The following is a 26888-nucleotide window of genomic DNA, read 5'->3' as shown; positions in this document are numbered from 1 at the left end:
GGTCCTGAGTGAGGGCAATGACATCGCTGATAGACAGTGGGGTCAGGTCATACCACTCCTCCACCACAGAGTATCTGTGCTTGAAAGTTTGGTGGATGGAAGGCAGCAGCCATATGGAGGTAGCTCAGCACCATAATCAGCTGGGCGTGCATGTCACCGTGCACCATCATGCTCCTGTATGGACAGTAACACCAGCATTACTGAAGGTGGTGTGATGTCCATGCCAAGAAGTGGCAGGCCATTGCCACATGGTCCTGGCTGGTCCCAACAGGGATGTGGATCCAGTTGACAACCATTACCATCAGAGAGCAGTACTATGTCCGGCCTTGTCTCTGGTTGTGCCCGTGATACCCCTGGCAGGTCCGGTTCCCATGTCCATGGCCAGAGATGGTGAAGTGCACACCCTGCCATGTACAGGCCACAGCTGTCCAAAAAAACATCAGTGTAGGGCAGCCACATGGCATGTCTGTGTGAATGCAGACACACACACACACACACACACACACACACACACACACACACACACTTGCCAGGAATGAGATTCAAACCTCTACATATGTAGCTATTACTACAAGATTGTTACATATTTATCACACACACACAACCATGTTTATAGATAGAACAGTATCCAAACATACTTCTTAAGGTGAGTGACATCAGCAGCCGTTGTAAATTATTACACTTTGAAATGTACTGGCTGTGTATGGACACAAAATACTTCAACCTACAGATACACACACTCACAGACACACTTTTACAATTACCAGTACTGAGATTAGAGCTCCTACCTAAGTAGTGTTTTGCACTACTGTATCACACAGTTATCACAAGCGCCATGGAGCTAATATGCTAGAGAGCTGTCCAAAGGTATCTTTGAAGGTGAATGACATCAGCAGCAGTGCTAAAGGAGGGGCAATGGAAGTGTAGTGAGTGTGAATGGCCTCAAAATCATGTCTCTAGAAAGACACACACACTCTCTCACACAAACATTTTCACAGCTGCCAGGACCAGGATTAAAACTCCAACCTAACTATAGCTATCCTATAATATGATGCAGTTATTGCAAGCGCCACAAAGTGCAGATGTTGGATAGCTGTCCAAAGGTATTTTTGAAGGTGAGTGACATCAGCAGCAGTGCTAAAGGAGGGGTAAGGGGAGTGTAGTGAGTGTGAATGGCCTCAAAATCATGTCTTTACAAAGACACGCACATACTCTCTCACACAAATACACACATTTTCACAGTTGCCAGGACCAGGATTAGAACTCCTACCTACCTGGTTTACTACACTATAGTATTATGCAGTTATCATGAGCACCATGAAGCTTACAAAGCTGCAAGCTGCCCAAAGGTTTATTTCAAGGTGACTAGCATCAGCAGGAGTGCTAAAGTAGGGCAATGGGAAGTGTAGTGAGTGTGAATGGCCTCAAACTCATGTCTCTACAAAGACACACACACTCTCTCACACACAAACATACACATTTTCACAGTTGTCAGGACCAGGATTAGAACTCTTACCCAAATAGCTTGCTACACTATAGTACCATCAGTGTCACAGAGCCTATATATTGGAGAGCTGTCCAAAGGTATCTTTGAAGGTGAATGACATCAGCAGCAGTGCAAAAGGAGGGGTAAGGGAAGTGTAGTGAGTGTGAATGGCCTCAAAAGCATGTCTCTACACCTAGCAACCTGTTTCTGCAGGATATCTGTAGACAGATTGCCAATATGGAGACACAATGGGCATAATATAAGGGGGTTACTGAAATTATTGCTGTCTGTGTTGCTTGTGTAATATGGTTGGTTGTAGCATAGATTTTCTGACATATGTACTGTTTTACACTGTGATGTATCATGTCAACTTTGCTCACAGTTATTTACCAGGGAAATACAAGATGAATGAAGCTGAGACCAATATTCTGAGCATACCTCTCAACTGTGCCAAATTACTTGTTTTTTACCAAGCTTTGGGGTTCAAATGAAGAGGTGCCATGATTCCCGAGTGGCACCCCCTTCATGTCCGATTTTTTCTTTTGTTTTTTTAATTTCCGTGCTGTCAGAGCTGCCATCATCACATGTGTGATGACATCAGCTCCGTCAGGGCTACCAGCCCGTCGGAATTGAGCTCAATCATTTCCGGCTGACTGGCTGGTTGCACAAATGTGAGCAGAAAGCAACAAATGGTTGCTGTTATGGTGGATTTTAGTCTGTGAGTGAGTGGGAATGGTGCCGGTACTGCAGCAGAATGAAGACAGGAATGGTAGCAGCATGAAGTAAGGGTGTGTGTATTCTTTATTTCAATACCTCTCACAGTTCTGCAGACAATGCAGTGAATGAAACAAATGTTTGAGCATTACCAGCTTTTGGTGAATGCAGGAACAATGCTTTGATATCAGATCTGTTTCACATGGGGCATTAATTATTCTCATGCTTAGACCTAAACCTTTGTAGGAGAGTCAAGGGACTTCCTAGTTGTATAATTTTTCCTTTTGGTAGGTGGATTTTAGGTGTGTATCTGCGCAATGTTCAGACTAATGTTTTCATTGTCAGTTTTAATCTATCATCCGTGTCACTGGCAGCCTGTTACTAAATATTTATTTTACTATTGATTTCTTGGTTTACTACTGGCCTAATCATCTTGCTGTTTAAGACATTGGTAACTTAGATTTAGGTGTACAGGCATGCATGAATTTGCAGTATGTACATTATATTTTCAGTAGTCAGATTTAATGTTTTTACAACATGATTCAGTCATAGCTTGTAACTACTGTTTTCTTTTCTCTTCTTTTTGTCCAACCTGCTTATTATTTTTTTAATTTGCTTTCAGTTTACTATTCTCATTCTGGAACTCTACTTAAATGTTATTTCCCAAGCATCTCACAGACTCTTGAAAATATTAGGCATATCTTTCTATCAGTGTGACAAATGATTAAATGGCATGACAAGCAAGCCAAAGGGCTTACCATCTGCAGTACGTATATTTAATACTATATTCTATGGAGGGACCTTCAGCTTCTAAACTGAAATTATTTCATAAATGTATATTATTGCTTTTGTTTTGTTTTGAAAATCAATGTTTTACTTCTAGTGGTGAGCAGCACTTTTCTTAATATGTTTTTTTAACATGTCATTCGTCGTTCATTGTTGTATTCTACATTATTTCATACTAGTTTAACCTGCTCACATAATGGTAAGTTCCATGTATGTCCTCATCAGTATTTTTACTTTACTATTTTTGTTATCTGTGTTTCTATTTCACAAGCTGCCATTTCATTTTAAAGTCCCCCAGTGTTCTACTTCTCCTGTTTCCACATTGAGTTACAATCTACATAATTGTTTTGGACATCACGTTAAAGTGACTTACTTGTAGCAATGTAACATATGCCAGATGTACAATTTTAGAATGGAATTTAAAAGCCTAACCGATATGCATGTTTTGCAATTAAAACTTGAATTTAACCTGCCTTTGAAAACTGACTGTTAAGAATATGTAACCTATAATACTGTATTTTGAAAGCTAATCTTACAAATACAATGCCCCCATTAGTTTTCTTATATTTGCATTTGGTAAACTTCATTCTTCTTGAGCAACTGAACATCTACTTAACAGAGAAACAGTTTTGCCTGATATAACTCATGAGCCAAACCTAGCTCCAACCATGAGGATAAAAATGTAATCATCCTTTAATCTGGGAATCCCCTCTTTGACTCTGCTGTAACAGCATATTTAATAACTCATCTAGTTTATTAATGGATTTCACAAATCTTCCCTGTAATAAAATTATTTCATGACTTAACAGACAGTTTATCTAGTTTCAATCCTGTATGAGAAGAAAATGTGTTAAGGATTTTACTACTCTGGATAGCATGGTTATCAAAAGGAGAATAACACTGAAGAAAAAAATGTACCCCCCCAAAAAATAAAAATCTTTAAGAGGAGAACTAACACAGTCAGCAGCTCAACATCTATTGGTAAATATATTTTAGTCATTTGGAAATTGAAGCTGAAATCATTGTACCTGCTAGTAGTCAACATGTAGAACAATTTGCCAACAATTACTTTTTTGTCTGGTATAGTTGTTAGTATCGTTTAACAAGTGTGTTGTGTTATACAAGGAATATAATTTTAATAAAGTCAGGAAGGTGTATCAAAGAAAAGAACACATGCATGTTTCTTGTTTTGTGTGCAATGGGCCATCAAAACAGCCCAAAGGTAATCTTTATCCACCACTTAGCCAGATGCATTTTCTTTTGATGTGGTTTGGGTTTCAATGCTGTTTCAGTGAATGTGAGTTTCAAGGGCAGAGAAGTTTTAATGCCAAGCCTATTTTCATTGTGAGACAGTATATCTTTGTTTCCCACATGTCTATTAGTGTTTCTGCATTGTTGTGCTGTAAAATGTAAAAATAAAATCCAAATCATTGTAGAAGTAAAGCAGTATGCATACATTAGTGTTTATGGTAAATGGGATGAAATAGCCAGGTAATGGGACATTGGAATGGCTGCAGGAGGACTCTGGTGCCATATTTTGGTTGTCTGTTCTTCAGTTTGTGCTTGAAAGTTGGTATCCCACAATTCCATTGGAGTGGGTGGGTTACATAATTGTGTATGCAAATTAGATGTTAATCAGCTTACAGATTTGTACCTATTTTTCATGGGCCTTGTCCAGATTTTTGATGTTTCCAGGTTGAGAGGTATGATTCTGAGGCATAGACTACACATTCTGGCACACTCATGCCATTGTGGAGGAGTAGCTACAGACAATAGACTGCTGGTTCTGTGTAAATGGTCCAGCACCATCATAGTATGCTGACTGGGGATCTCCTTCTTGTGTTTTTCTCAAGTTAACAGAATGGCCATATCCTGCTGGGGGCTATACCTCTCAGCTGTACAGATACACCCAGGATATCCAGAGGCAGGACTCATATAGCTGGCCAGTTTACCTTCGCATTGTGGTTTACAAGCAGTTTTGTGGCTATTCATTTGTGGGTTTGCAGTCAGGGGGTAGTATGGGCAGACATTAGAGTTTCAGACATCAAACATTCCATGACATTCATGCTTCTACCCCCAACGTTATGCTCTCCTCTTCCTAACATTATGAAAGCAATATCTCAGAGGTATCCCTATAGTTGGGCCTTTATCCCAGTAGTATTTATGGCCTGGTCTACAGTTCTTGCAGTAGGACATGGGGAGACATGCTACTGGCATTTGTCAGCATGGCCTTGCCTTTGTTTTCTGTTTACTGTGTTAAGTTGTTAGTTTGGACCCCCTGATATTCTGTACATTGGCACTATGAGTGAGACGTGGGCCTTTGCCAGAGGACTGTAGGCCATTTGAGAGTGATATAGGCCATCTGTAGCAGGCCAGTGCATTCTGTCACTCATACGTTCCAGGCTGCAAGCCAGTGGGGTGACAGTGGTAAGTGGATGAGATTTTCCTGTCAGTCCTTCATGTTCATACTGATCCACAAGTCTGGATGTGGTCAGGTTGCTGCTTACAGCTAGGGACACACCTGCATTGGGGACCTATTCAGCATGCAACATCATGTATGTATTCCCATAAAAAGATGGGGTCATGCTGTCCGCATTCCCTACAGCAAGGATATGACCTGTGATAAACCTGTGGCTGATGGTGGGGTGAACCGAGTTCATGTGTGATATGGAAGCTACTGGCACCTGACTCACAGATATACCTGGGTCATTCCCCTTATGCTGCCTTGTATGTGGACATAGGCAGCCTGTCATTACTTTATAACTGTGCCTTTTGTGGTCTGCCAGTGATTGGCCAGACTACCAGTATTCAGTACTAGAGGGACAACTAACGTGATGCTAACCTCTATGTATAATTCCAAAGTTGTGTGCAGCTGACAGTTATTTTATATGCACTCTGTGTAGGGTACTTCCACCTCTGTACTGTTTCTATGTATGGGCCCCCATTCATGGCATGTCCAGCTTTCCGATGGTGACAGATACTGACATCTGGACAGTGAGTATGTACAACTGCTGATATGGGTATAGCTGAGAAGTGGTGTGGTTGGCACTACAGTTGTTGGAACATGCCCCTGTCGACCAAAGTACTGTACCTAGGCCACTGAGACACAACCATCCAAGCCTACATGGTGACTGCTTCCAGACAATATTAAACACACAACAAACGTACCACATTGACCCCTGCATATTGTACACATGCAGCAATGTAGATTGGGACAGCTCTGGTAATCTGTGCTCCAGTAATATTACTCCTCAAACTTACATGTTGCTGCATTTCTACATGGGATTGTGGTGGGGGGGGAGTGCACACCTGAAAACTTTAAACATTTGCAATGACTGTTCTGGACATCTATTAATAGACTACTTCACCCTGGAAAAGCATCCACTCCCACCCCTGTACTGCCAAACAACCAAGATGATATTCCTACTCAATTTAATAAATTCTTTACAGAAACAGTTCAAAATCTAGCCAATACCCAGAAAAATAATGATACCCCTATACAATCTTCTACCGCATATATAGCAGTCATACAAAAAATAACTTCTCTACATTTTCCCTACAACCAGTGTCCACTAAAATGGTTGCAAACCTCCTTAGGAAGCTAAAACCAACTACACTAGCTGCCGATAAACTCCCTGCAGATTTCCTTCAGATAGCAGCAGACACCATATCCTACCCAGTGTCAATTCTTATTAATAGATCAATCTCAGAACACAAAGTTCCCACCCACTGGAAAATCTCCCATATTGTCCCTCTGCATAAAGGTGGCAACTCCTTAGAGCTAACAAACTATCATACCTTATCAAAAATTCTAGAAAGAGTTGTCCACTTGCAACTAATGCAATATCTTCAACAAAATAAACTACTATCCAACTCCCAACACAGCTTCAGACCCTCCCACAGCACAACCACTGCCCTTCTATCCTATACCAATACAGTCAATCACTTTAGAAACCAAGGTCTTTTCGTATCTTCCATCTTCCTCGACTTATCAAAAGCCTTTGACATGGTTAACCACAATCTGCTCCTCAATACTCTATCTAGTCTCAGTATTTGCCCCTCCACCATACTCTGGTTCAACAGCTATTTATCAGAACGCCAACAAGCAGTTCTCTGGCAAGAAAAGCTGTCCCCCATCTTACCAGTTTCCATAGGAGTCCCTCAGGGATCAATCCTTGGCCCACTGCTGTTCTCCCTCTTCACTACCGACATTTCTTCTTCACTACCCACTGCTACAGTAGTTCAATATGCTGATGACACCACCATAACCTGTGCTGCCCCCAGCATTAAGGAACTACACACCATCACCCAATACAACTTTACCCTAGCAGAAACCTGGTTTACTAAAATACAACTTCTTCTCAACCCAAAGAAAACCAAACTAATACTATTCACCCCTGGCAGATCATCCAACTCAGACTATAACCTCACTATAAACTCCAAAAACAATATCCAAATCACACCAACCAACCACACCAAACTACTAGGAGTTGACATTGATAACCACCTAAAATATGATATCCATATAGCACAAACCATCAAAAAGGTCAACCGAAAACTGGGTCTGCTCTATAGAAATAAAAAGTTCATGACTAATCAGACCAAAGCCACTATTGCAAGAAGCCACCTCCTCTCTATCCTTCTCTATGCTTCCCCTATCTTAACTAACCTTCACCTGACTGAACTTCACGAAATGGAATCATGCTACAACAAAATTGCCAAATTTGCAACAGACTCCTCAAATAGATCCCATCACTGTCTTTCCCTAATGCAACTCAAGTGGCTGGAACTTCCTCACCTACTTAGACTCAATCAAGCCATAGTTGCACATAAACTCTACTACTACCCTGAAAAAACTCCTGCCCTCCAACAACTAATTAAGCCCTATACCACCACTAGAGCCCTGAGATCTAGCAACCAAAATCTCATTCAAGTAATTAGACATAAAAATGAAGCAGGTAAATCTCTCTTTGCCTGCACAACAGCACAAACCTGGAACTCACTCCCAAACAATATAACCAGCACTACTTCTTGCACACATTTCAAACACCTCTTGAAATCCTACTATTCTAATATCTGGTTCTGCTCTTGCTATACCCCAGGGTAGCAACATCTATGCTCAGTTGCAAGGACTATGTTACACTACAACATTTTCCTTTACTGAGCTCTACTGCTATCCCACAGATTCATCCTAACATTTCATCAATCTAACAGCAGTAAACATTCCAATACTTGTACTGTTCTGTACTATATCCCTTACCTGAAAAACATTCTAATCCGTTTCTAGACTAACACAATACCTAACAGAGCTTATCTTACTCTCATCCTACCTATACCTTTATCCTATTTTATGCCACTATGGGCATTTATTTACTTCTCGGTTATACTAAAGCATAAATGTATTACAACTTTATATTTACTAATATTTCTACAAAAAAAAAAATTTATATATATTTGTATTATTTGTACTAATTGTATATTCTACTAGAGTACTGACTGTATATTCTACTAGAGTTATCACATGCCATGTAAATGGTCCTCTGTACTACTTATAAATGTTAAGAATTGCTTTGTACTGTTTTAATCTAATATTGTATTGTATCATGGAGCTTTTCTCCCCGGGCCTCCGCTGAAAATGGACCTGTGTCCAGTCGGAATTTCCCGGTTAACAAAAATAAAATAAAATAAATAAATAAAATAAATATTGGTATTTTAGCTACTCTGCTGACTTCCATTTCATATTGTATTGTGACCTATCATGCAGAAAGGAGGCATATCAGTAGAGTACCTATGTTAGATTTTAATGGCTAAATTTCAGTTTTAGACTTCTTTGCCTTTAGAACTAAAAGGCAACTGCCAGACCTGTTGTAGTATGTCTGTGTAGGTCTGGAGGGGGCTATTCACCATTGCCATCATTTGGAGGCCTTAGCCCGGCCTTTCTTTATGGTCATCTACACCTCTCCTGCTGAGTGAGGCTGGTGGTGGGTATGTGACCCTCATTGACATCCATGTGTGTGACCTATGGACACCCACAGTTATTTGGGCCACCACATGTACTGTGGTGGGAGTTGTCACCTTGTGTAGTACTGCCTAGTATGTTGACACCAGTATTTGTTATGGATTTCCTGCTGTCCCATATAGCTGTCAGCTGTCTGCTGCTATCTCATTCAGCCACCCAATTCCCTTGCCTGCTTGCATCCATACCATACATACATACAACTATCATAACATACTACTCCATTCAGTAATTGATAAGAAGAGTGACTTACCTTGTAACTGGGCCAGTACCGAGGACTGTGCTGGAGGGCTGACTATGTTGAATGTATGTAGTACACTCCCTATACATGGTAATGCACAAATAGTGTCATGTTTTGCATCCATTTTATTGTATGTGTGAGTTGGAGAGAGCTATCAGTCGCTGAGTCCCAACAGTGTCAGTGTGTGTGCTATGCGTTGCCTCTTTGCAAAGGATAGGGCATACTGGGCATGCCTCCATCTGCCTACAGGGGCAGGCTCAGGAAGTTCATCCTCCGAGTCCCTATGTGGCTGTGGTGGGCTTGGCAATGGTGTGGGGCTATGTGAGCCCCGTGCTATTCCTGCTGCAGCTGTTTCCACAGGATCATATTGTGTAGCATGGCACATAATATGAACATTTGTCCACATGTAGCTGTAGAGTACTGCAAGGCCCCACTGGATATGTCAAGGCAGCGGAACCGTGATTTGAGCATCCCAGACACACGCTCTACAATGATTCTGGTTTGTGCATGTGCCTCATTATGGCATTCTTGTTCAGGTGTGTGTGCATTTCTGATGGGTGTCATCAGCCACAACTCCAGTAAATAGCCAGCATCCTTAACTAGATGGCCATATGAGATGCCCTCCTTGGCAAACCCTTGATACAGCTGTGAGGAATGCCAGATGTGGGAGTCATAATAACTTCCAGGGCAGCCAGCACACACTTGCATGATAATGCCCTGGGCATCGCATATGACCTGCCAGTTGATGGAGGGGAAGCCCTTGTGGTTTATGTAGACCCTACCCCACTCACCGGGTGGTGCTTTGATGCGGATGTGCATGCAGTCTATAGCACCAACTGCCTCAGGTTATTCTGCTATATGGTGGGAGAGAAGCATACTTCTGGTCAATGCCTCACGGGTGTTGGGAAAATATATGTGCTCATTGGCATGTGGTGTCATGGCATCCAAGAACTGGTGAAGTACCCTGGATGCTGACGCCTGTGAGACCCCCGTGATATCCCCAGTTGGTCTTTGGAAGGTACCTATGGCTAGTATTCATAAGCCTACACATACCTTGGTGTCCACTGGGATGGGTTCCCCTCTATTAGTTCTGTGTGTGAGGTGTGTCCGGCACAGCTCAATAATTTGTTATAGAATGCCCCTGTCCACTTTATAGCTCTCCACTATCTCCAGCTTATGTAAGCCATGGTAGTTACCTTAGGTCTGTACACTCTTCTCCTCCTCCTCACTGTGGGTCGGTTGTCGGCATTCTCCTCCTCACCACCCTCATTCTCTAGCACATATTGATAGAGTAAAGCGGCAGCAGCCTCTAACATTTTTAGTTAGTTTTGCCAGTTAAAAATCCCCCATCTGTGTACACCAGTGGTGTAGAGTTTGTGGCGAAAACAACAGTCTGAAAGGTGTTTGCATAGTTTATAGTGGTGTTCTGGGCTGTTGCCTGTGTAATTGGATGAGTCTGATGCACTCCACCTGCCAGCTATGCTATTCCTCCTTGATTGCTTTCCTACTGCTATTTCCCCTTACCAGTTTCCTCCTAGTTTAATTCCCGATGCACGCCATGCATTCACAGTGCTCAAATGTAAACACTGCTTCTGTTTCCTGTTTTTTTTTTTTTGTTTTTTTTGCTTTTTTTTAAGCAATGTAAACAGTGCTAACACATCCCCTTCCTTAGCTGTGCTTAGCTAAGGGCAAACATGGGCCACTGAGCTCCAATGTACTTACATCAGGCATTACACACACTCTTTTCCTGTTAGTTGCTCCTCCTGCCTACATGATCTTGTTCTAGTACCTACACGGTTGGGTGCAGTTTGTGGACTTGGAATAGTTTGTGATTCAGTAACATTCCCTTCATTTGCATACCCCAACATGTAGGTCGTTAGTTACTGCATTAAAATGGACCCTTTCTCCTTAACAACCAATGGTCTCTGGTAATGCTTACATTCTGCATGCCATAGACTATAATGGCAAATGAAGATTTACCTTAAAATTAAGTTTTTCCATTTTTTTTTTATTTTCGGCACAATTGTGTTTGTGTGCCGCTGCCCTATGCTTAAACTGCTGAGATCGGCCTTATATCTGGCCATTGGCATGAATAATAAACATAATACCTTCTTTTTCATGAGCTGTCATGCCTCCGTTTTCTCATTTGCAGAAATGTATTCGGTTATTAACTGAATACATTTCTGCACTGACACTGTTCTAACACGGAATCTGGGCAGCTTGGTGGATCACTAAATCACCTCATTTGCATGGTTTTCACCAGCAAATGAGGTGATTTGCATGCTGCACGGTTTTCCATGCTAGAACAGTGTAGGGCTGCTCGTGTACATGATAACGGCACTATCCTGAATCGCTCTGCAGCCATTTTCTGTGCAGGAGTGGCTACACTATTCCTACATGGAAAAAACGGCTTTGTGAATCCCGGGGCATGTATCACTCACATAGAATTTTCATAGTTAAGTTTACCACTTTATCTTTTTCCTCTATCTCTTGTGTCTTTTTTCCTAAAAAGGGGGGTGTGTTTCACCTTTCTGTCCCTCTCTACCTCAAGATGTAAATCCTTTAATAAGCCAGGAGGGTATCCCCTCTCCAAACGCATATCAGTAATTTTGTGAATCTTGGTTCTAAACAACTTATCATTTGACACCATTCACACTGTTCAGATAAAATGGCACTTAACTAAGTTCTTTTTGCAATGCCAAGGATAGCAACTATTATAGTGAAGATAGGAATTTGAAAAATTTTCTTTCCTATAAATAGAGGAAACAAAGATGTTATCCACTATCTCCAAATTAACATCCAAAATGTGAGTGGATTCCAACCTTCCCACCTCATTTCTTTCTTTTTCTCATATAATAACTATATCATCCAAGAACCTACAATAAAAATTCCAAATTAAACTGTGAGGTGAATTCAAGTTGAACAATCTCTCCCATGTGACCAGGACCAAGTTAACATATATGGTGGTACATGCCACTCCCATTGCCACTCCCTTGATCTGGCTATAAAATTCACCCGCAAAAGAAAATTAATTTGTTATGTAGAGCAATTTCCATAATTTCCAAAATTAGTTTTATTTCTCTCAAATCCTACCCACCCACCTCCATAGAAATATTCAAGACCCACACCATGGGGGATACTCGTTTGTTTGTTTGTGTCTTTCGGCTTTTCCCGGTTAGGGGTCGCCACAGCGGAACTCCGGTCTGCTAGTGATTGGCAGTAGAGTTTTATGTGCTGGCTTGCCGGGCCTAATGCACAACCTTCAATGAAGGAACGCCCATTCACGCATGTCGCCATACAGAAGACGCTCTGACTGAGAATCTGAATAAGTAAAAAATATTGACTGTAAGAAACTGGTGTTTTTCCTAAAAAGTTCTGGTGTTAATTTCTGTAGAAAATCCCATGAATCTTTTAAAATATGTTTTTCAATTTCCTGATGAGGTCTCAAGTTGTGAGGATGAAAGAGCTTCACCAGTTGTTAATGTGGTAGTTAATAATAAATGTTATTATTATTTTTATACTTATTGATTCAAGTTAGTAAGACTTTTAATTAGTTTTGAAGTGGAATTGGATATGGGGGATGATACCTGTTTGTTGCCCTGAGACCACATGCACCCTGCACTTTGTGGTTATTTGAAGAAAAGACTTGTACACAGGGCTTAATATTAAAAGGTAACAAAATAATAGTCCCTAATTCACAAAGAAGACAAATGCTTAAAGGGTTACATAAATCACATCTGAAAACAATAAAGGAAAAAGAAAGAGTAAGAAATATAACTTATTTCAGGAATATCAACCCATATAGAACAAGATGTACACAATTATGCCATCTGCAATGCATGCCATTACAATAATTCTGAGGAAGAGATGTTACCATACCCAGTCCCAGACTATCATTGTAACAGAGCAGTAAACATCTCTTTGTGTCAAACAAGCCATGTATTTTATTTGAGTGGATTATTTTTCCAAGTTCCTCCTAAAAGCAAACTGACAGATGCAACAAGTTCAAGGATGATTAGCGCATGAAAGTCTACATTCCTGGCAGAGAGGACACTTGATTTAATAAATCTGACAATAGCCCACTATAAAAAAAAATCTGGAAATCAGAAAATTTGTAGTGATCTGGGAATGCAAGCATACAATGTCCAGAAAGAGAGTCACTAAAGCTATGAGGATTGCTATCTTGCTATTTTGGAATATTGGAGTACTCCAATGAATGCACAGTTTTTCACCAACTCAGATTTTAATGTCAAATTGCTGAAAAGAAAATTACCTAATTTAGCTACATTGCTGATTCCTGAAATTCAAAAAAAAAAGTTAAAGAATGCTGAAGAGAAATCAGCAAGAGACAGAAATATTACTGCGTCAAAAACTGTAGAATACTGCTTAATTTGTAGGTAGATTTTATTTTGCAGACTGGGTTAGACCCACTATACTAGCAGCTTTTTTTTAAGGAGACCCAGGTGGTACTTATACTACTAGGGTAAATTTGGCCAGGGCATCGAGGACTTCCCACACTCTTTTTGATAGGTGCTATGGGATCTTCTACATCCACCTGAGCTACCACCAACTCAGGCAGATAGGGCCTTGGTTTAACATCTCATCTGATGCACATCCTCAGGAGTGCAGCATCCCATTATGCTGCACTGCAGTGTTAGCAATCCATCTACCTGGTGTGGGAATAGAACTCACAGCTTTCTGCACCAAAAGCAAATATACTACTCGCTGTGCCACTGACATTGACTAAAATGATAAAAATAAAAAAGCCATAGGAAAATCCACATCCTGAAGAGGAAGTAGCTGATAAAACAGCTGAAGCAATATTCTATGTTGTATGTGGGGAAAATGAAAAGCTGTATAGATGTAATCACAGACATCTGTGAAAAGCAAATATGTCAAAGTAGAAGTTTGAGGAGGAAAGGAACAAGAACTGTCACATTCACTGCTGTTGCAGGAAAATAGATACTGTAACTGTGATGGTCAAGAGCTGCAAAATGAGAGACTAAGGCCCCGTTTCTAAAAGACTTGCTCTCAGTGTAAGTGGTCCCCGTAGTAAGCCTGTTTAGAGATAGGTCTTACACCGAAGTAAATCTCTTACACTGAGACCAACTCTTTTGGAATCTGGCCCTAAGTCATGTCTCTAATAAAAACTGCAATGCATTAAAAAATGTTCCATAATGAAGATTATCTTTCAAGTATAAACAGTCCTGTTAAAAAATCTAAATCCAAAAGAGCACTAAAAACAACAAACATATATATGTATGTGCATAGGCAGCTCTAGAGTTAATCAAGAGTCTAGGGACTAAATGTTACATTTATTTAAAATGCCATTGAATAAATTCATAGTACATTGAACGCATACCCCCCTCACCCAATTGCACCCATATGCACATTACCCCATTCACCCATGCGTGCACACACACACACACACACACACACACACACACACACACACACACACACACACACAACCTACCTTCCCATAACTAACCCTCCTACTTTGACCAGATACATACATACATACAGATACAGACTCGCACATGCACGCAAACAAGAACACACTCACCTTACACCACTCATGCCTCTACATACAATGACAAATGCAGCCATACACAAAAACACATGCACACACCACCATTACCTATCCTCTAAACTCCTCAGCACTTACCTCTAATGCTGTTTTTCCCATTGTGAGTGATAGACAAACAAGAACCTTTGACCAAGTCAAATAATGCAGCTTGTAGTATAAAGCTTCACGCAGTCAAGCAGTTCTCTGAAAAGCTCGCCTGTGTAAAGCACTTACTGCAGGGGAGAACACATGGCTAATTAATATATGTACCTCCCTAAATGCCTCATTACCATTTGCAGTCTGCCAGAAAGACAAACCTCCCAAGTTGCTGCATCTCTTTAAGGCAAGGCACAGCAGTAGGACTATTTCTGATTGAGAAATGGCAACTGCCAGTGGTAAAAAGTGCTTACCACTTGTCATAATGTTTCTGAATCCTAGCTGGCGTAAGTGCTGAAAAAACTAAATTATGCAGGTGTTTTCTTACCAGTGAGCACTTTTTATTTATTTATTTATTTATTTTTCTTAAAGAAATGCAACACTTAGAACATGTAGTAGATGCACTTAGTTTACATCTTGTACAGACTAAAGTAAACTATTATGGACACTCCTTCATTACCATCATAACTAAATGAAAAACTTATTTTGATTTAAAAGAATTATTACAGCAGTTTTTTAACAAGTTTTGCAACCTTGTTAAATATTTTACAAAATCTGTTGCAGAGATATTTGTAATGGACATGGAAAAAAAAGAACAGCAGCAATCATTTCCAAAAGCCTGGCTCAATGATACAGAATGATGTAGGCTTTACTGTGACCCAATTATCCAGGTTGGAACAGTGTCCCCAGCACTGGACAAGTCTGTCAGGGAGATAGAGGAATGAAGGCGCATGTCCCATCAAGCACAATAAAAACATGGCAATAGACTGGTATAGCTCCTAAACAGACTGAGTCAAAATAATTTTAAATTAAATAAGAGCAGGTGTAAAATAAGAGTGGCATGTCTGAAATACATGGGTCACATTCTAACATCAGAAGCCTATAGTCATTTATGTAGTCTTTGTTAACCAGATTAATCCCAACAGACTAGTGGTCTCTATGCAGGGAGGAGGGAAGACCCAAGGTGCTACTAGGGAAAATGTGGCCAGGGCATCAGTGAGCTCCACATACTCTTTTTGACAGGTGCCATGGAATATTTTATATCCACCTGAGCCACCAACTGAAGCAATGGTCAGTTTAATGGCTCATGCAAAGGATGACATGCTCAGGAAGCACCACCACCCCTTATGCTGCCCTCCAATATCAGCAAACCATCTACCTGTTGTGGGAATAGACCCCCATAGCCTTCTACACCAGAGGCAAGTGTGTTACCTTTTATGTAACTGACACTGTAGAAACAGAGAAAGTCAGAACAACAGTACAAATGCCATTTTGTGAAGACAAATGCGCATTAATGAGATTTGCACTTTATACGTCTGAGATACCTATGCCTCTGGAAAGGTGTAGGAGCAGCTTGTAGCATGCAGAATGGGAATGGTTAGTTAGACAGAACTATCTAGACAGTAAATACCTATATATACATGCATGCATACATAAATGACCTAATGAAAAAGTCTTAGCAGCAGCTATGGGGATTGTCATACTAGTTCTGCAATATGGAAATATTTCAGTGTAGAATCTTAGTAATTTACCGGCACAGTTACTGAAGATAAAAAAAATTAAAACACAAATTATTGGCGTCTTCTACCTTATTAATACTGGAGAATTAAAGCAAGGTGAAAGAAATGCACGAAATAATTCAACTAGGGCAGAAAACATGGCAACCATTTGAAATGCCAGGACCCACTTTGAAGCCCTAAACATGGATGAAAGATCAGACTTACATATACTAAGTCAGGGATGCTATTTCTTGGAATATTCTCTTTTCTCCACGGTAAGGTGATCTCAGAGTTAGTATATATAAGTTAGGGGAGAATGGGGGATCTTGGGCCCTCATGGGGGGTGCAGGGGTGATTTGCATCCCTGCAAAAAGAAGTTTTAAGGAGAACAGTAATTTTTGAGTCACTCTTCTCTGTTTACAGTCTTTTCTTTTTCAACTTTTTGGCACTTGGCATTTCGAGCACCAACATTTCAATAGGAAACCAGGAAAGATATTACGAAAAGAATGAGAATACAGTACTCCACACTGGATCGGCAGCCTTATGCTGTAACCATTGGAAAGCAGCTGAACCATGATCTTACGGTCGAAAAGATCATGATCAGTTGCATAGTCTAAACTAGAGGCATTTCTTTAAGACAAGATTGTCCACTACAGGGGTTATGCACTCTGAGAAATCGCTGACAGGCAAAGATTTACTATAGCCATGTGAGAGTCTTGTCTCACATGAAGAAAGCATCTGTGCTATAACTTAACCAATGTTAGCACAAACAGAGCTGTCCCAGAAGGATTCCAGTAGTGAAACCAGATTTACAAGTAGCCAGTGAAAACAACATACAGAGAGGTGATCAAATGACCACCTAGATAAGTAGTAAGTTCATATATTTGTTCCAGAGATCTAGGAGATCCTAAATCCTGATAGCTTTTTATTTGCTTTATTTCAACTATCGGGACATAGTTTAATGTAGAAAATATTTCAGCAGTATGCTAGATTAATGGTAATGTTATCTAACTGTACATCAGTGTGTGTAATCTGTGATCATCTCATAAAACATGGGAGAGAATGTAGTTTATGGTGCAATATGCTTTAAGAAGTAAGTGTAATTCTGTTAGATGTGCATATTGAATGATCAGCACTTGGCACTTACATTAAAGATCACATGGAGGCTATTTACGCATCCAAGCTGTTTGAGTCATTATTGAGTGCCCACATATTCATTTACAAATGTTTTACATTATAAATAAGAATTCCAACAAAATGTAAATGAACAGAAATTTAAAACAGCAAATGCAAAACAATGAAAGTAATACAAATATAACTGCAGACACATGCAGTACTAAAATAACTGCACATAAACAATACATTAATTTACCTTTGAACAGATCTTTTGGGAGGTCTGCTGGTCTCAAACATTTCACACTCCCATTAACTAAATATACAGACTCAGAGATCAAAATATTCGGGAGGAAAAGGATAGCTGCATTTTTCAAATATAAATATTCTAATTTTTCTGAGACAGAGTAATTCTGAATTTACATATGCTACTGATAGTATGAAAGCAAAGTTCACATTTAGGGTGGGTATATGGAGCAAAGCTCCCCTGCTGAAGCGCATTTAATATTACACTATCAGATATGAACTTGTAATATTATTTTTTTTTGTTTGTTTTGTATATCCTTTGATGACCTTTTTTCTGAGGAGACCCGACGTGGTATTTAAACTACTAAAGGAAATTTGGCCAGGGCATCAGGAAACTTCTACTACTATTTTCAATAGGTGCCATGAGATTTTTTATATCTGCCTGAGCGACTACCAACTCAGGCAGATGGAACCTCAGTTTAACATTTCATCCAAAGAACTAGGCACTCAAAAGTGTAGCACCCCCTTCATACTGCACTGCAGTGACAGCAATTGATCTAACTGGTGTGGGAATAGAACCCACAGCAAAGACAACTGTGCTACCTGTAGTGCCCTTGACATATCATTAAAGTTCTTTCATATTTTTTCATTGCTTTCTTGTGGGACTTCCTTCACTTTACAAATCATAACTGTTTACCTGTACTTAGACTGACATTTGTAATAAAACTATGCCACAGTGATTCTGTTGTTGTGCTTTCTTACATAGATCCACACATTAGCCCTTGAAAATGTGTCCTTCAAAATGCAATAATCAGTGTTCTGTCTCTGAATATTTTTATTAGAATTCATGATAAAATCACAAAATGTAGCATTTTCATATATATCAATAATTAGTGTTCTGATATGGCAAAGTGAATCAGAAAATGTCAATCTCTTATTTAGTGAAATGAGTTATAGTTTCAGCAGTGTTCAGTAGGAAATGTTCTGTTATTAATGTGTGATGCCAATTTGTATGATGCATTAAAAAGAAATAAATGCTTCAGGATGAAAATAGGTAAGCACTATACACTTGAAGGATAAGACATTGAGCATTAACTTTTGTTTTGTTAACAAAGGTACTGAACATTTAAAGCAACTGACAATGTTGCAACTATTCTAACACTACACAAGATACCTATCTAAGATTTTGATAAACAGAGCCATATGTATGTATTTATTTTGGACCACATTCATTAAAATGTTTTTGTAACTACTTTGACATTTCTCAGATTCAGATTCTACTATGCAGCAGCATTCAGCATATATGGAATTCTTGCACTCATTAAGTATATATTAAGGATGGTGAAATGCGATAATGTTTGACTTCCATGCATTAAAATGATACTGTTGTCAAAATACCTGTTGGGCAGAGGGAAGCATTGCTGCTCTCCTATTCATTATAATGCAATTTTCTGAAAAAATACCATGGAAAATAACATAATGGGGGTGTGTGGCCAAAATGGCCAGCTGAGAGCAGAAAATGGAGAAAGCGCTGTGACTGAAAACTTTTCTCTGACAGAAAATATAATCAAAAAATTAAAATTTGGGAAATACTTGATAGCTAATTTTATTCACTAATAGAGAAAAGATTTACAGCTTCAAGTTCTTCAAAAGCTGTAATGTTCCTGTCTGAATTTTCACCAATCCAAACCTGAATACCTCCTTACTTGGATAGCAACTATAGTTAACCAAGAAACCATTATTATGGGAGATTTTAACCTGGACCGGAATACCTGCTCTTCCAAAACTCTAACTAACTTTATCAACGTATATGGGTACACCTGGATGATATCTACCCCAACTAGTCAACAAAAACAATAACAGACAAATTATCCTCAACTGGACCCTTACAAATAAACCCAACCTTTACCAACATGCAGGCTGCCTTCCAGTCTGAGTGACCACATCCCCACCTACCTGGTTTGATACCAATCTAGCACTCCAAAAAACATGATTTTATAAACACATATGAAACAAAAGAAACTTCTGTCCCAACCTATTTAAAAACCTACTACAACAATACAACTGGTCCCCTTTAAAACAACTCCCACTAGACTCAGCCGTACAACTATTCAATCAAACTTTCCTTGATATTTTAAGTAATCCACCCCCCCCAAAAAAAAACATAAGTTAAAACAAAACAAATTCCATGGCTTTCCCAGGGCACCAAGCAACTTCTCAAAAACAGGGATAGAGCTTGGTCCCAATATCAGCAGACAAAATCCCAGTCCTCCCTGCTTACCTATAGACAGCTAAGAAACCAGGCAAAAAGCAAAGTCAAAAAAGATAAAAAACTTACTATACCTCACTACAACAAAAACACCAAAACAACTCTCAGAAATGTTGGGAAACTATAAAACAACTCCTTAATCCAGGTCAAACTACTACTCCATCACCCACCACCCCTAACTCCTCTGACAGTACTGCATCCCATTTTAACTCCCACTTCATAAACTCAGTACTATCTCTAGTAAATCTTGACAACTCACCCCAACACTACCTTTAGGCACCCTCACAAACCTCAGCTCATTCACTATCAAAACAGCTCAAACCAATACCATAAGACCCCTCCTTAACAAAATAAAACCTACCACTCTTGCTGCTGACCAGTTACACAGTGAATTTCTCAGATTAGTGGCTGACTCAATTGCATACTCCAGCTCCATTCTAATTAATCGGTCAATAGCAGTACAATACATACCTAAACTGTGAAAAATATCTCATATCATAGCTTTGTATAAAGTCAGCCCCTCAACAGAGTTAGCTAACTACCATCCCATAGCCATTCTATCCCCATTAGCAAAAATCCTCAAAAACTACCTAAATGACAACTGGCTATGCTCCTGCTCATCCCCTGAATGACCACTCACCTCACACCTCTCCAGTCATCCACTCAGCCCTTGTACCAACATCAAATATCTAGTCTTAATTTATTCTTCTCCTCTCTTCTTACAGAAATACTGATTCATTAAGATGATGTCTATTATACTACCTTGACATAAGGGACAAAATGATTCTAACAATTCAAGCTTGCAAATTGTTTTGTTTAAAGCACAAAAATGATGTTCGTAACTAAACTAACATGCAATTTATTACTTTATTGAATTAATGTATTGTTAAGATACGAGTCACAGGACTTTTTAAGCCACCCTTAAACACACTCCCTGTCCTGTGTTGCTTGCAACCCAACTACTTTTATCTCTGATCTTTGTATAAATGGTTGTACTATTTCTGTATTTTTAGAATGTTTGTTGATATTCATACTCACTGTATAAACTCTTTTTTTGCTATCTGCTGTTTGTATAACTTTTAGCTTTTCTCCCTGGGCTTCCACTCAAAAGGGGCCAGTCAGACACTCCTGGTAAACAAATGAAAAAACAAATAAATAAATAAGAGGGAAGATACTTCAACTTGACCCAATAAAAATGGAATTTGGGGTACTTCTGTTAAAAAGACATCCAGTCACTAGTATTTAGTATGCAGGATGTATTACTTAAAAAGTTATATACCAAATTAGAAAGTTTCAAAGAAGAGTCCAGAAAGAAGATGGAACATATAGAAATTCGTATGAAACAACAAAGTGCACAAATCAGCAGTATGGAAGAAGCTTTAAATGATAATGAAGGGAGAATAACTGAAGGTGATTCTCAGACTGAATTTCTTTTTAAAACAAAATAACTAGCTCATAGATAAAGTTGATAATTTAGAAAATAAACTGAGATGAAATAAATCAGAATATATGGTATACCTAAAAAGGATAAGGGACACAATGTAATAAACTTCTTAACAACCTGGCTGCATAAAACATTAAACACCTACCTGAAACTTTATCTTTTGGGATTGAAAGGGCACACAGATCTATGAGACCACTTTCAAAGAAGGAAAACTTACCACCATTTTCAATTATAGTTGAGTTTCTGTCCAGCTTAGAAAAAGATCAACCTAATAAAATAGATGAGCATGTAGTCATATTTGACAATGATTATTCCAGTAAAGTAATGAGTGAAAGAAAATCCTACTTACCACTAATTAAAAAATTTAAAAAAAACAATACTAAAGCCACTTTGGAGTTTCCTGCAAAGATCAAATTATTTCTTTCTAAAGGAACTAAAATATTTGACATGCTGGAAGAGGCTTCCATCTTTATTAACAAAAATAAAATCCTTAATGTAGGACAGAGTGTGTGTGCTGTGTCTTTAAGAAGCATATCAAGGACTGAACCTGCATATATAAATAGCAGGCACATGCTATTCCCAGTACCATTTTGAAAGTGCAGCAAGAGAGTGCGCATGTAAAAATGAATGTAGTTAGTTTGTATATAAATTACCTAAGCTAAAGTTAATAAGCTTTAATCGTGATGTGTTTGCACATAATAAAGCTGTTTGAACAGAACCCACAAAGACTCATCTATTACATCCTGACTAGACAAGCGACATGGTGTCAGAACTAGGATTCCAGGGACAGATATCCAGAGCTATAAGGTACAGAGATAACAGTGAAGGTAAACTAAGAGAAACGAGCATGAAAAATAGCCAGAAAAGAACCAAAGGTAATGAAAACTTGCATGAACAGTTTATTTTGTAAAAAAGATAAAACAGAGTATTACAAGGGCACAAACCGCATTATTAAACAAGTGAGAGGCACAAAAGGCCATTAAACGAAATTTTTAAGATTACGATATATGATAAAATGATTATCAGAAAAGCAAAACAAGTATGTTTAAAACAAAGTAAGTGTGTTTAAAGTAAAACAGGCATGTTTAGAGTAAAAACAAGTACAAGAAAAGTGGAATGAGCAAGAAAAGAGATTAAATGATCCAAACAAATATAATAAGGGCAAAAAGGTCACATTAAGCATAAATAGAGCAAGGCAACTGCATGTTTTTTGGCAAAGTGCTGTGTTTTGGCATAACTATGACTTTATATTGTATCAAGGGCATAACTAGAGTTATTAAAAGTAGCTCAAAGTGTTTAAAAGTGCTTACAGTGTGTGCTTATTACTGTGCATGTATTTGAAGAGTTTTTCTTCAAAGTGCAACTATTTCATGAAGTACAGACACAGTACAGCCATTTCAAAAAGTTTCTTGTGCTGGGTGTGTCTATTCACAAAGTGCCACCATTACAGAGTGTTTCTTGCACTGTAAACACAACAAGCAGGCAACACTGGAAAAAGGAGTAGAACAAAATGCTGGAATAGGCACTCCACGATAACACATGGCTCGAACAGGAAATATTTTATTGTAAATCCAACAGTACACAATTCCAAACGTTCTGTGATAAATTGAAATAAGTTTTAAAATCAGTTAAGCGCTTTCATCTGTGCAAAATAAAGACTTCATCAGAACTAAATTTCAATTTTTTATTTTTATTTTTATTTTTTTTAAAAACACCATTTAAATAACCTCTTTGGCACCAAAACTGCATGAATGACATTTAAAATTTAAAGAAACATTGCCTACATAATGAATAACTAATAACTAATAATAATTCCCCTACTATAAGATAGTCTAGTGAATAAATGATATCATATGTTTGATAAAAATTATATCATATCATATCATATGTTTGATAAAAATATTTGTCAACAACAAATATGCATTAAAAAATAAACATATAAATGTGCAATGAAAATGCACTATAACAATATATCATTTGTAAAAACATATATAAAACCAATACTATGTCATAATGAGAAATGGCTTAATGCTAATATGTTCATTTATTCACCAGACTATCTTATAGTAGGGGAATTATTATTAGTTATTAGTTATTCATTATGTAGGCAATGTTTCTTTAAATTTTAAATGTCGTTCATGCAGTTTTGGTGCCAAAGAGGTTATTTAAATGGTGTTTTTACACCATTGGGACAGTTATTCTTCAAGAAGGCAGATCAGTAGCCTATGCATCTAGAACACTTACCCAAACTGAAATTATATAAGCTCAAATTGAGAAAGAACATTTGGCAATAGTATTTGTATGTTCAGAGTTTCATGATTATATCTATGGTCGAGCTATTCAGATTGAAACTGATCACCAGCCTCTAGTTACTATTCTAAAGAAGTTTATGTATTCAGCTCCAGCGACATTACAAAGAATGATGCTCAAATTACAAAAGTACAACTTCAAAATCGTCTATATAAAAGGCAAACATCTTTATCTGGCCGATACCTTATCCATATCACCCAGAAATACAACTGAACAGCTTGACGCAGAGAATTTTGATTTTGACGTAATGGCAATGTGTCATTTTTCTACCACGAGACTTGATGAGCTGAGAGATCAGTGAATAAAATGAGATAAAAAATGCCCAAACACCAACAAAACAATGAAAATGCACTTAAAAGACACCCCAGATGGACAGCACTAGTTCCTTTGAGTTAAAAATCCTTTAATATTAAAAATATCCAAATAAACCACGATAAACCACAACAAAATACATACACATGTCTCACTGCGTTTTCGGCCGAGTACAGACTTTTTCATATGCATGCATACCCTAACCACATTCACCTGTTTATAGCCAAAATAATAAGAAATACCTTTAGGGGACACATTAATGTTAATTGAATTACTAGGGCAGTATGGCTATTGGTAGTTTTTCTATTGCCTTCTTATTATTGCCTTTTAAGTGCATTTTCATTGTTGATCTGAGAGATCACACAAACACTGATCCAACAACTACATTAATGTTGGATGGCTGTCAAAGCAATCTAGTGTACCAAATGCAACCCTATTTTCCTTACAGAGATGAGATGTTGATGGAAGATGGCATTATTTTCAAAGGTCCTAAAATTGTTGTTCCTGTTTCCTTACAACATGAATATATCCAGATTTTGCATCGTGGTCACCCAGGTTCCGAATCTACCAAAAGAAGAGCAAAAGATCTAGTATTCTGGCCTTCACTAGTGAAAGACATTGATAAAGTACATTCTTCTAGTTCAGTATGCAATAGTACTAAACAACATTTGCAAAGAGAACCACTTCCTAAACTACCTTGGTCAATAGTAGTCACTGAAATATTCGAGAAGAACCATCAATATTACTTAGTATTGGTAGACTCTTATTTGATATTATATATTGATCAGGAAGAAAGTAACCACAACAGACGGGGGACCGCTGTAACAAGAATGAATGTGCTGCTGTTCTCCAATAAAACTTCCAGGCCCATAAACGCTCCAAACAAGTTTATTCAATAAAACCACAACCATGTATAAAAACGTCGACCTAGGTTTCGTCCGTTAAATGAACTTCATCAGAACACCACAAATTGCCTCCAAAACTCTTAAATATTGTACATAAACATACTTAATGAGCCTGGTAACCAATGAAATTCATGTTCAAACATTTGAAATCTTAAAGCAGCAATGCAACTAGGTTAAAGTCTATATTAATGCCCAAACACCACTGACCCCCCTGGTAATAAAACTATTTGGTATTATCCACTAAATATTGCTAATATAAATATTACATATAAAATTAATATTGATAATACATATAGGTTATTACCTGAACACACAACATTGCCATTAAAACCGACCTATTTATAAAAAACTATTACAAATTTTAATTTGTGTGAACGTATTAGGTTGTAGAATATGATGTTAAGTTGATGTTGTTAAAATAAAACTAAAAACGACCATTATATCTAAGTACTATTATATAATATATATATAAATAGAACTATATGTAAATCTATATAATGTGTATACTTTATTATTAATATAAATACGGGGGAAACAAAAAATCATAAAAACTTATAGCATCTATTACAATAAATAAATAACAATTTGAATATCAAATGTATATATATATATATATGTAGGTAAATAAATAATTAAATAATAACTATACGTTGTGATGTACATGTGATGTAATAATGTGTAAAATTGTACACCAAATGTATATATAAGTAACCTAAAATTAATACATGTATTTCATATACACATTGTATACACCCTATGTTGTACACCTGTTTGTTCTAAATATAACAAACTCTCATTAAAATAGGTTTTAAAATAGTATATATAACAAATGCCCTAATGTCTTAACATGACCGACAGTCATATAAAATAATTACATAATAAGAACAAATACATACAATGTACCACACAATGGTTTACATAAACCAACAACAAAATGTTTTTAGAAAGGACACCTCATTTAAAGACTTATTTGAAGGTTTGAACACTAATATTTACAACACTTCACAAAAACCTATGGGGAGTTTTAAATGCGGTAGATGTTCAACTTGTAAGTATTTAATTAACACTGATGGAGTGGTGACTGTGAATAGACATAACATTAGAATTAACCATCATATAAATTGTTACACTAAAAATGTTGTTTATATTGCTGTTTGTCAACAGTGTGAAGGATTTTATGTTGGCAAAACTTGTAGACATTTTAGAGACAGGGTAAAAGAACATCTACTGGATATTAGAAATAATAAATTAACAAATGCCCTGGCCAGACATATAAATCAATTTGAAAGCCATTCTTTTAGATTTATTGGTGTTATACACCAGAAGTTAGATACACAAGGCAAGTTTACTAAATATAATTTAGACTTGTCAGAAATGAGAGTGCAGATATTACTCAATGCTAACCAACATCCTGGATTAAACGAATACATAAGTATAAAGCCAATTTTATGGTTGAACAACATCAAGGGCAGTTAGCATGGCTTTGTACTTTATTACACCTGTTGTGTTTTTGTTGTTGGTTTATGTAAACCATTGTGTGGTACATTGTATGTATTTGTTCTTATTATGTAATTATTTTATATGACTGTCGGTCATGTTAAGACATTAGGGCATTTGTTATATATACTATTTTAAAACCTATTTTAATGAGAGTTTGTTATATTTAGAACAAACAGGTGTACAACATAGGGTGTATACAATGTGTATATGAAATACATGTATTAATTTTAGGTTACTTATATATACATTTGGTGTACAATTTTACACATTATTACATCACATGTACATCACAACGTATAGTTATTATTTAATTATTTATTTA

Source organism: Protopterus annectens, chromosome 11.part0 (genome assembly GCF_019279795.1).
Source record: "Protopterus annectens isolate FY-2018-M chromosome 11.part0, PAN1.0, whole genome shotgun sequence".
Taxonomy (NCBI): Eukaryota; Metazoa; Chordata; order Ceratodontiformes; family Protopteridae; genus Protopterus; species Protopterus annectens.
This window is presented reverse-complemented; position numbering follows the sequence as displayed.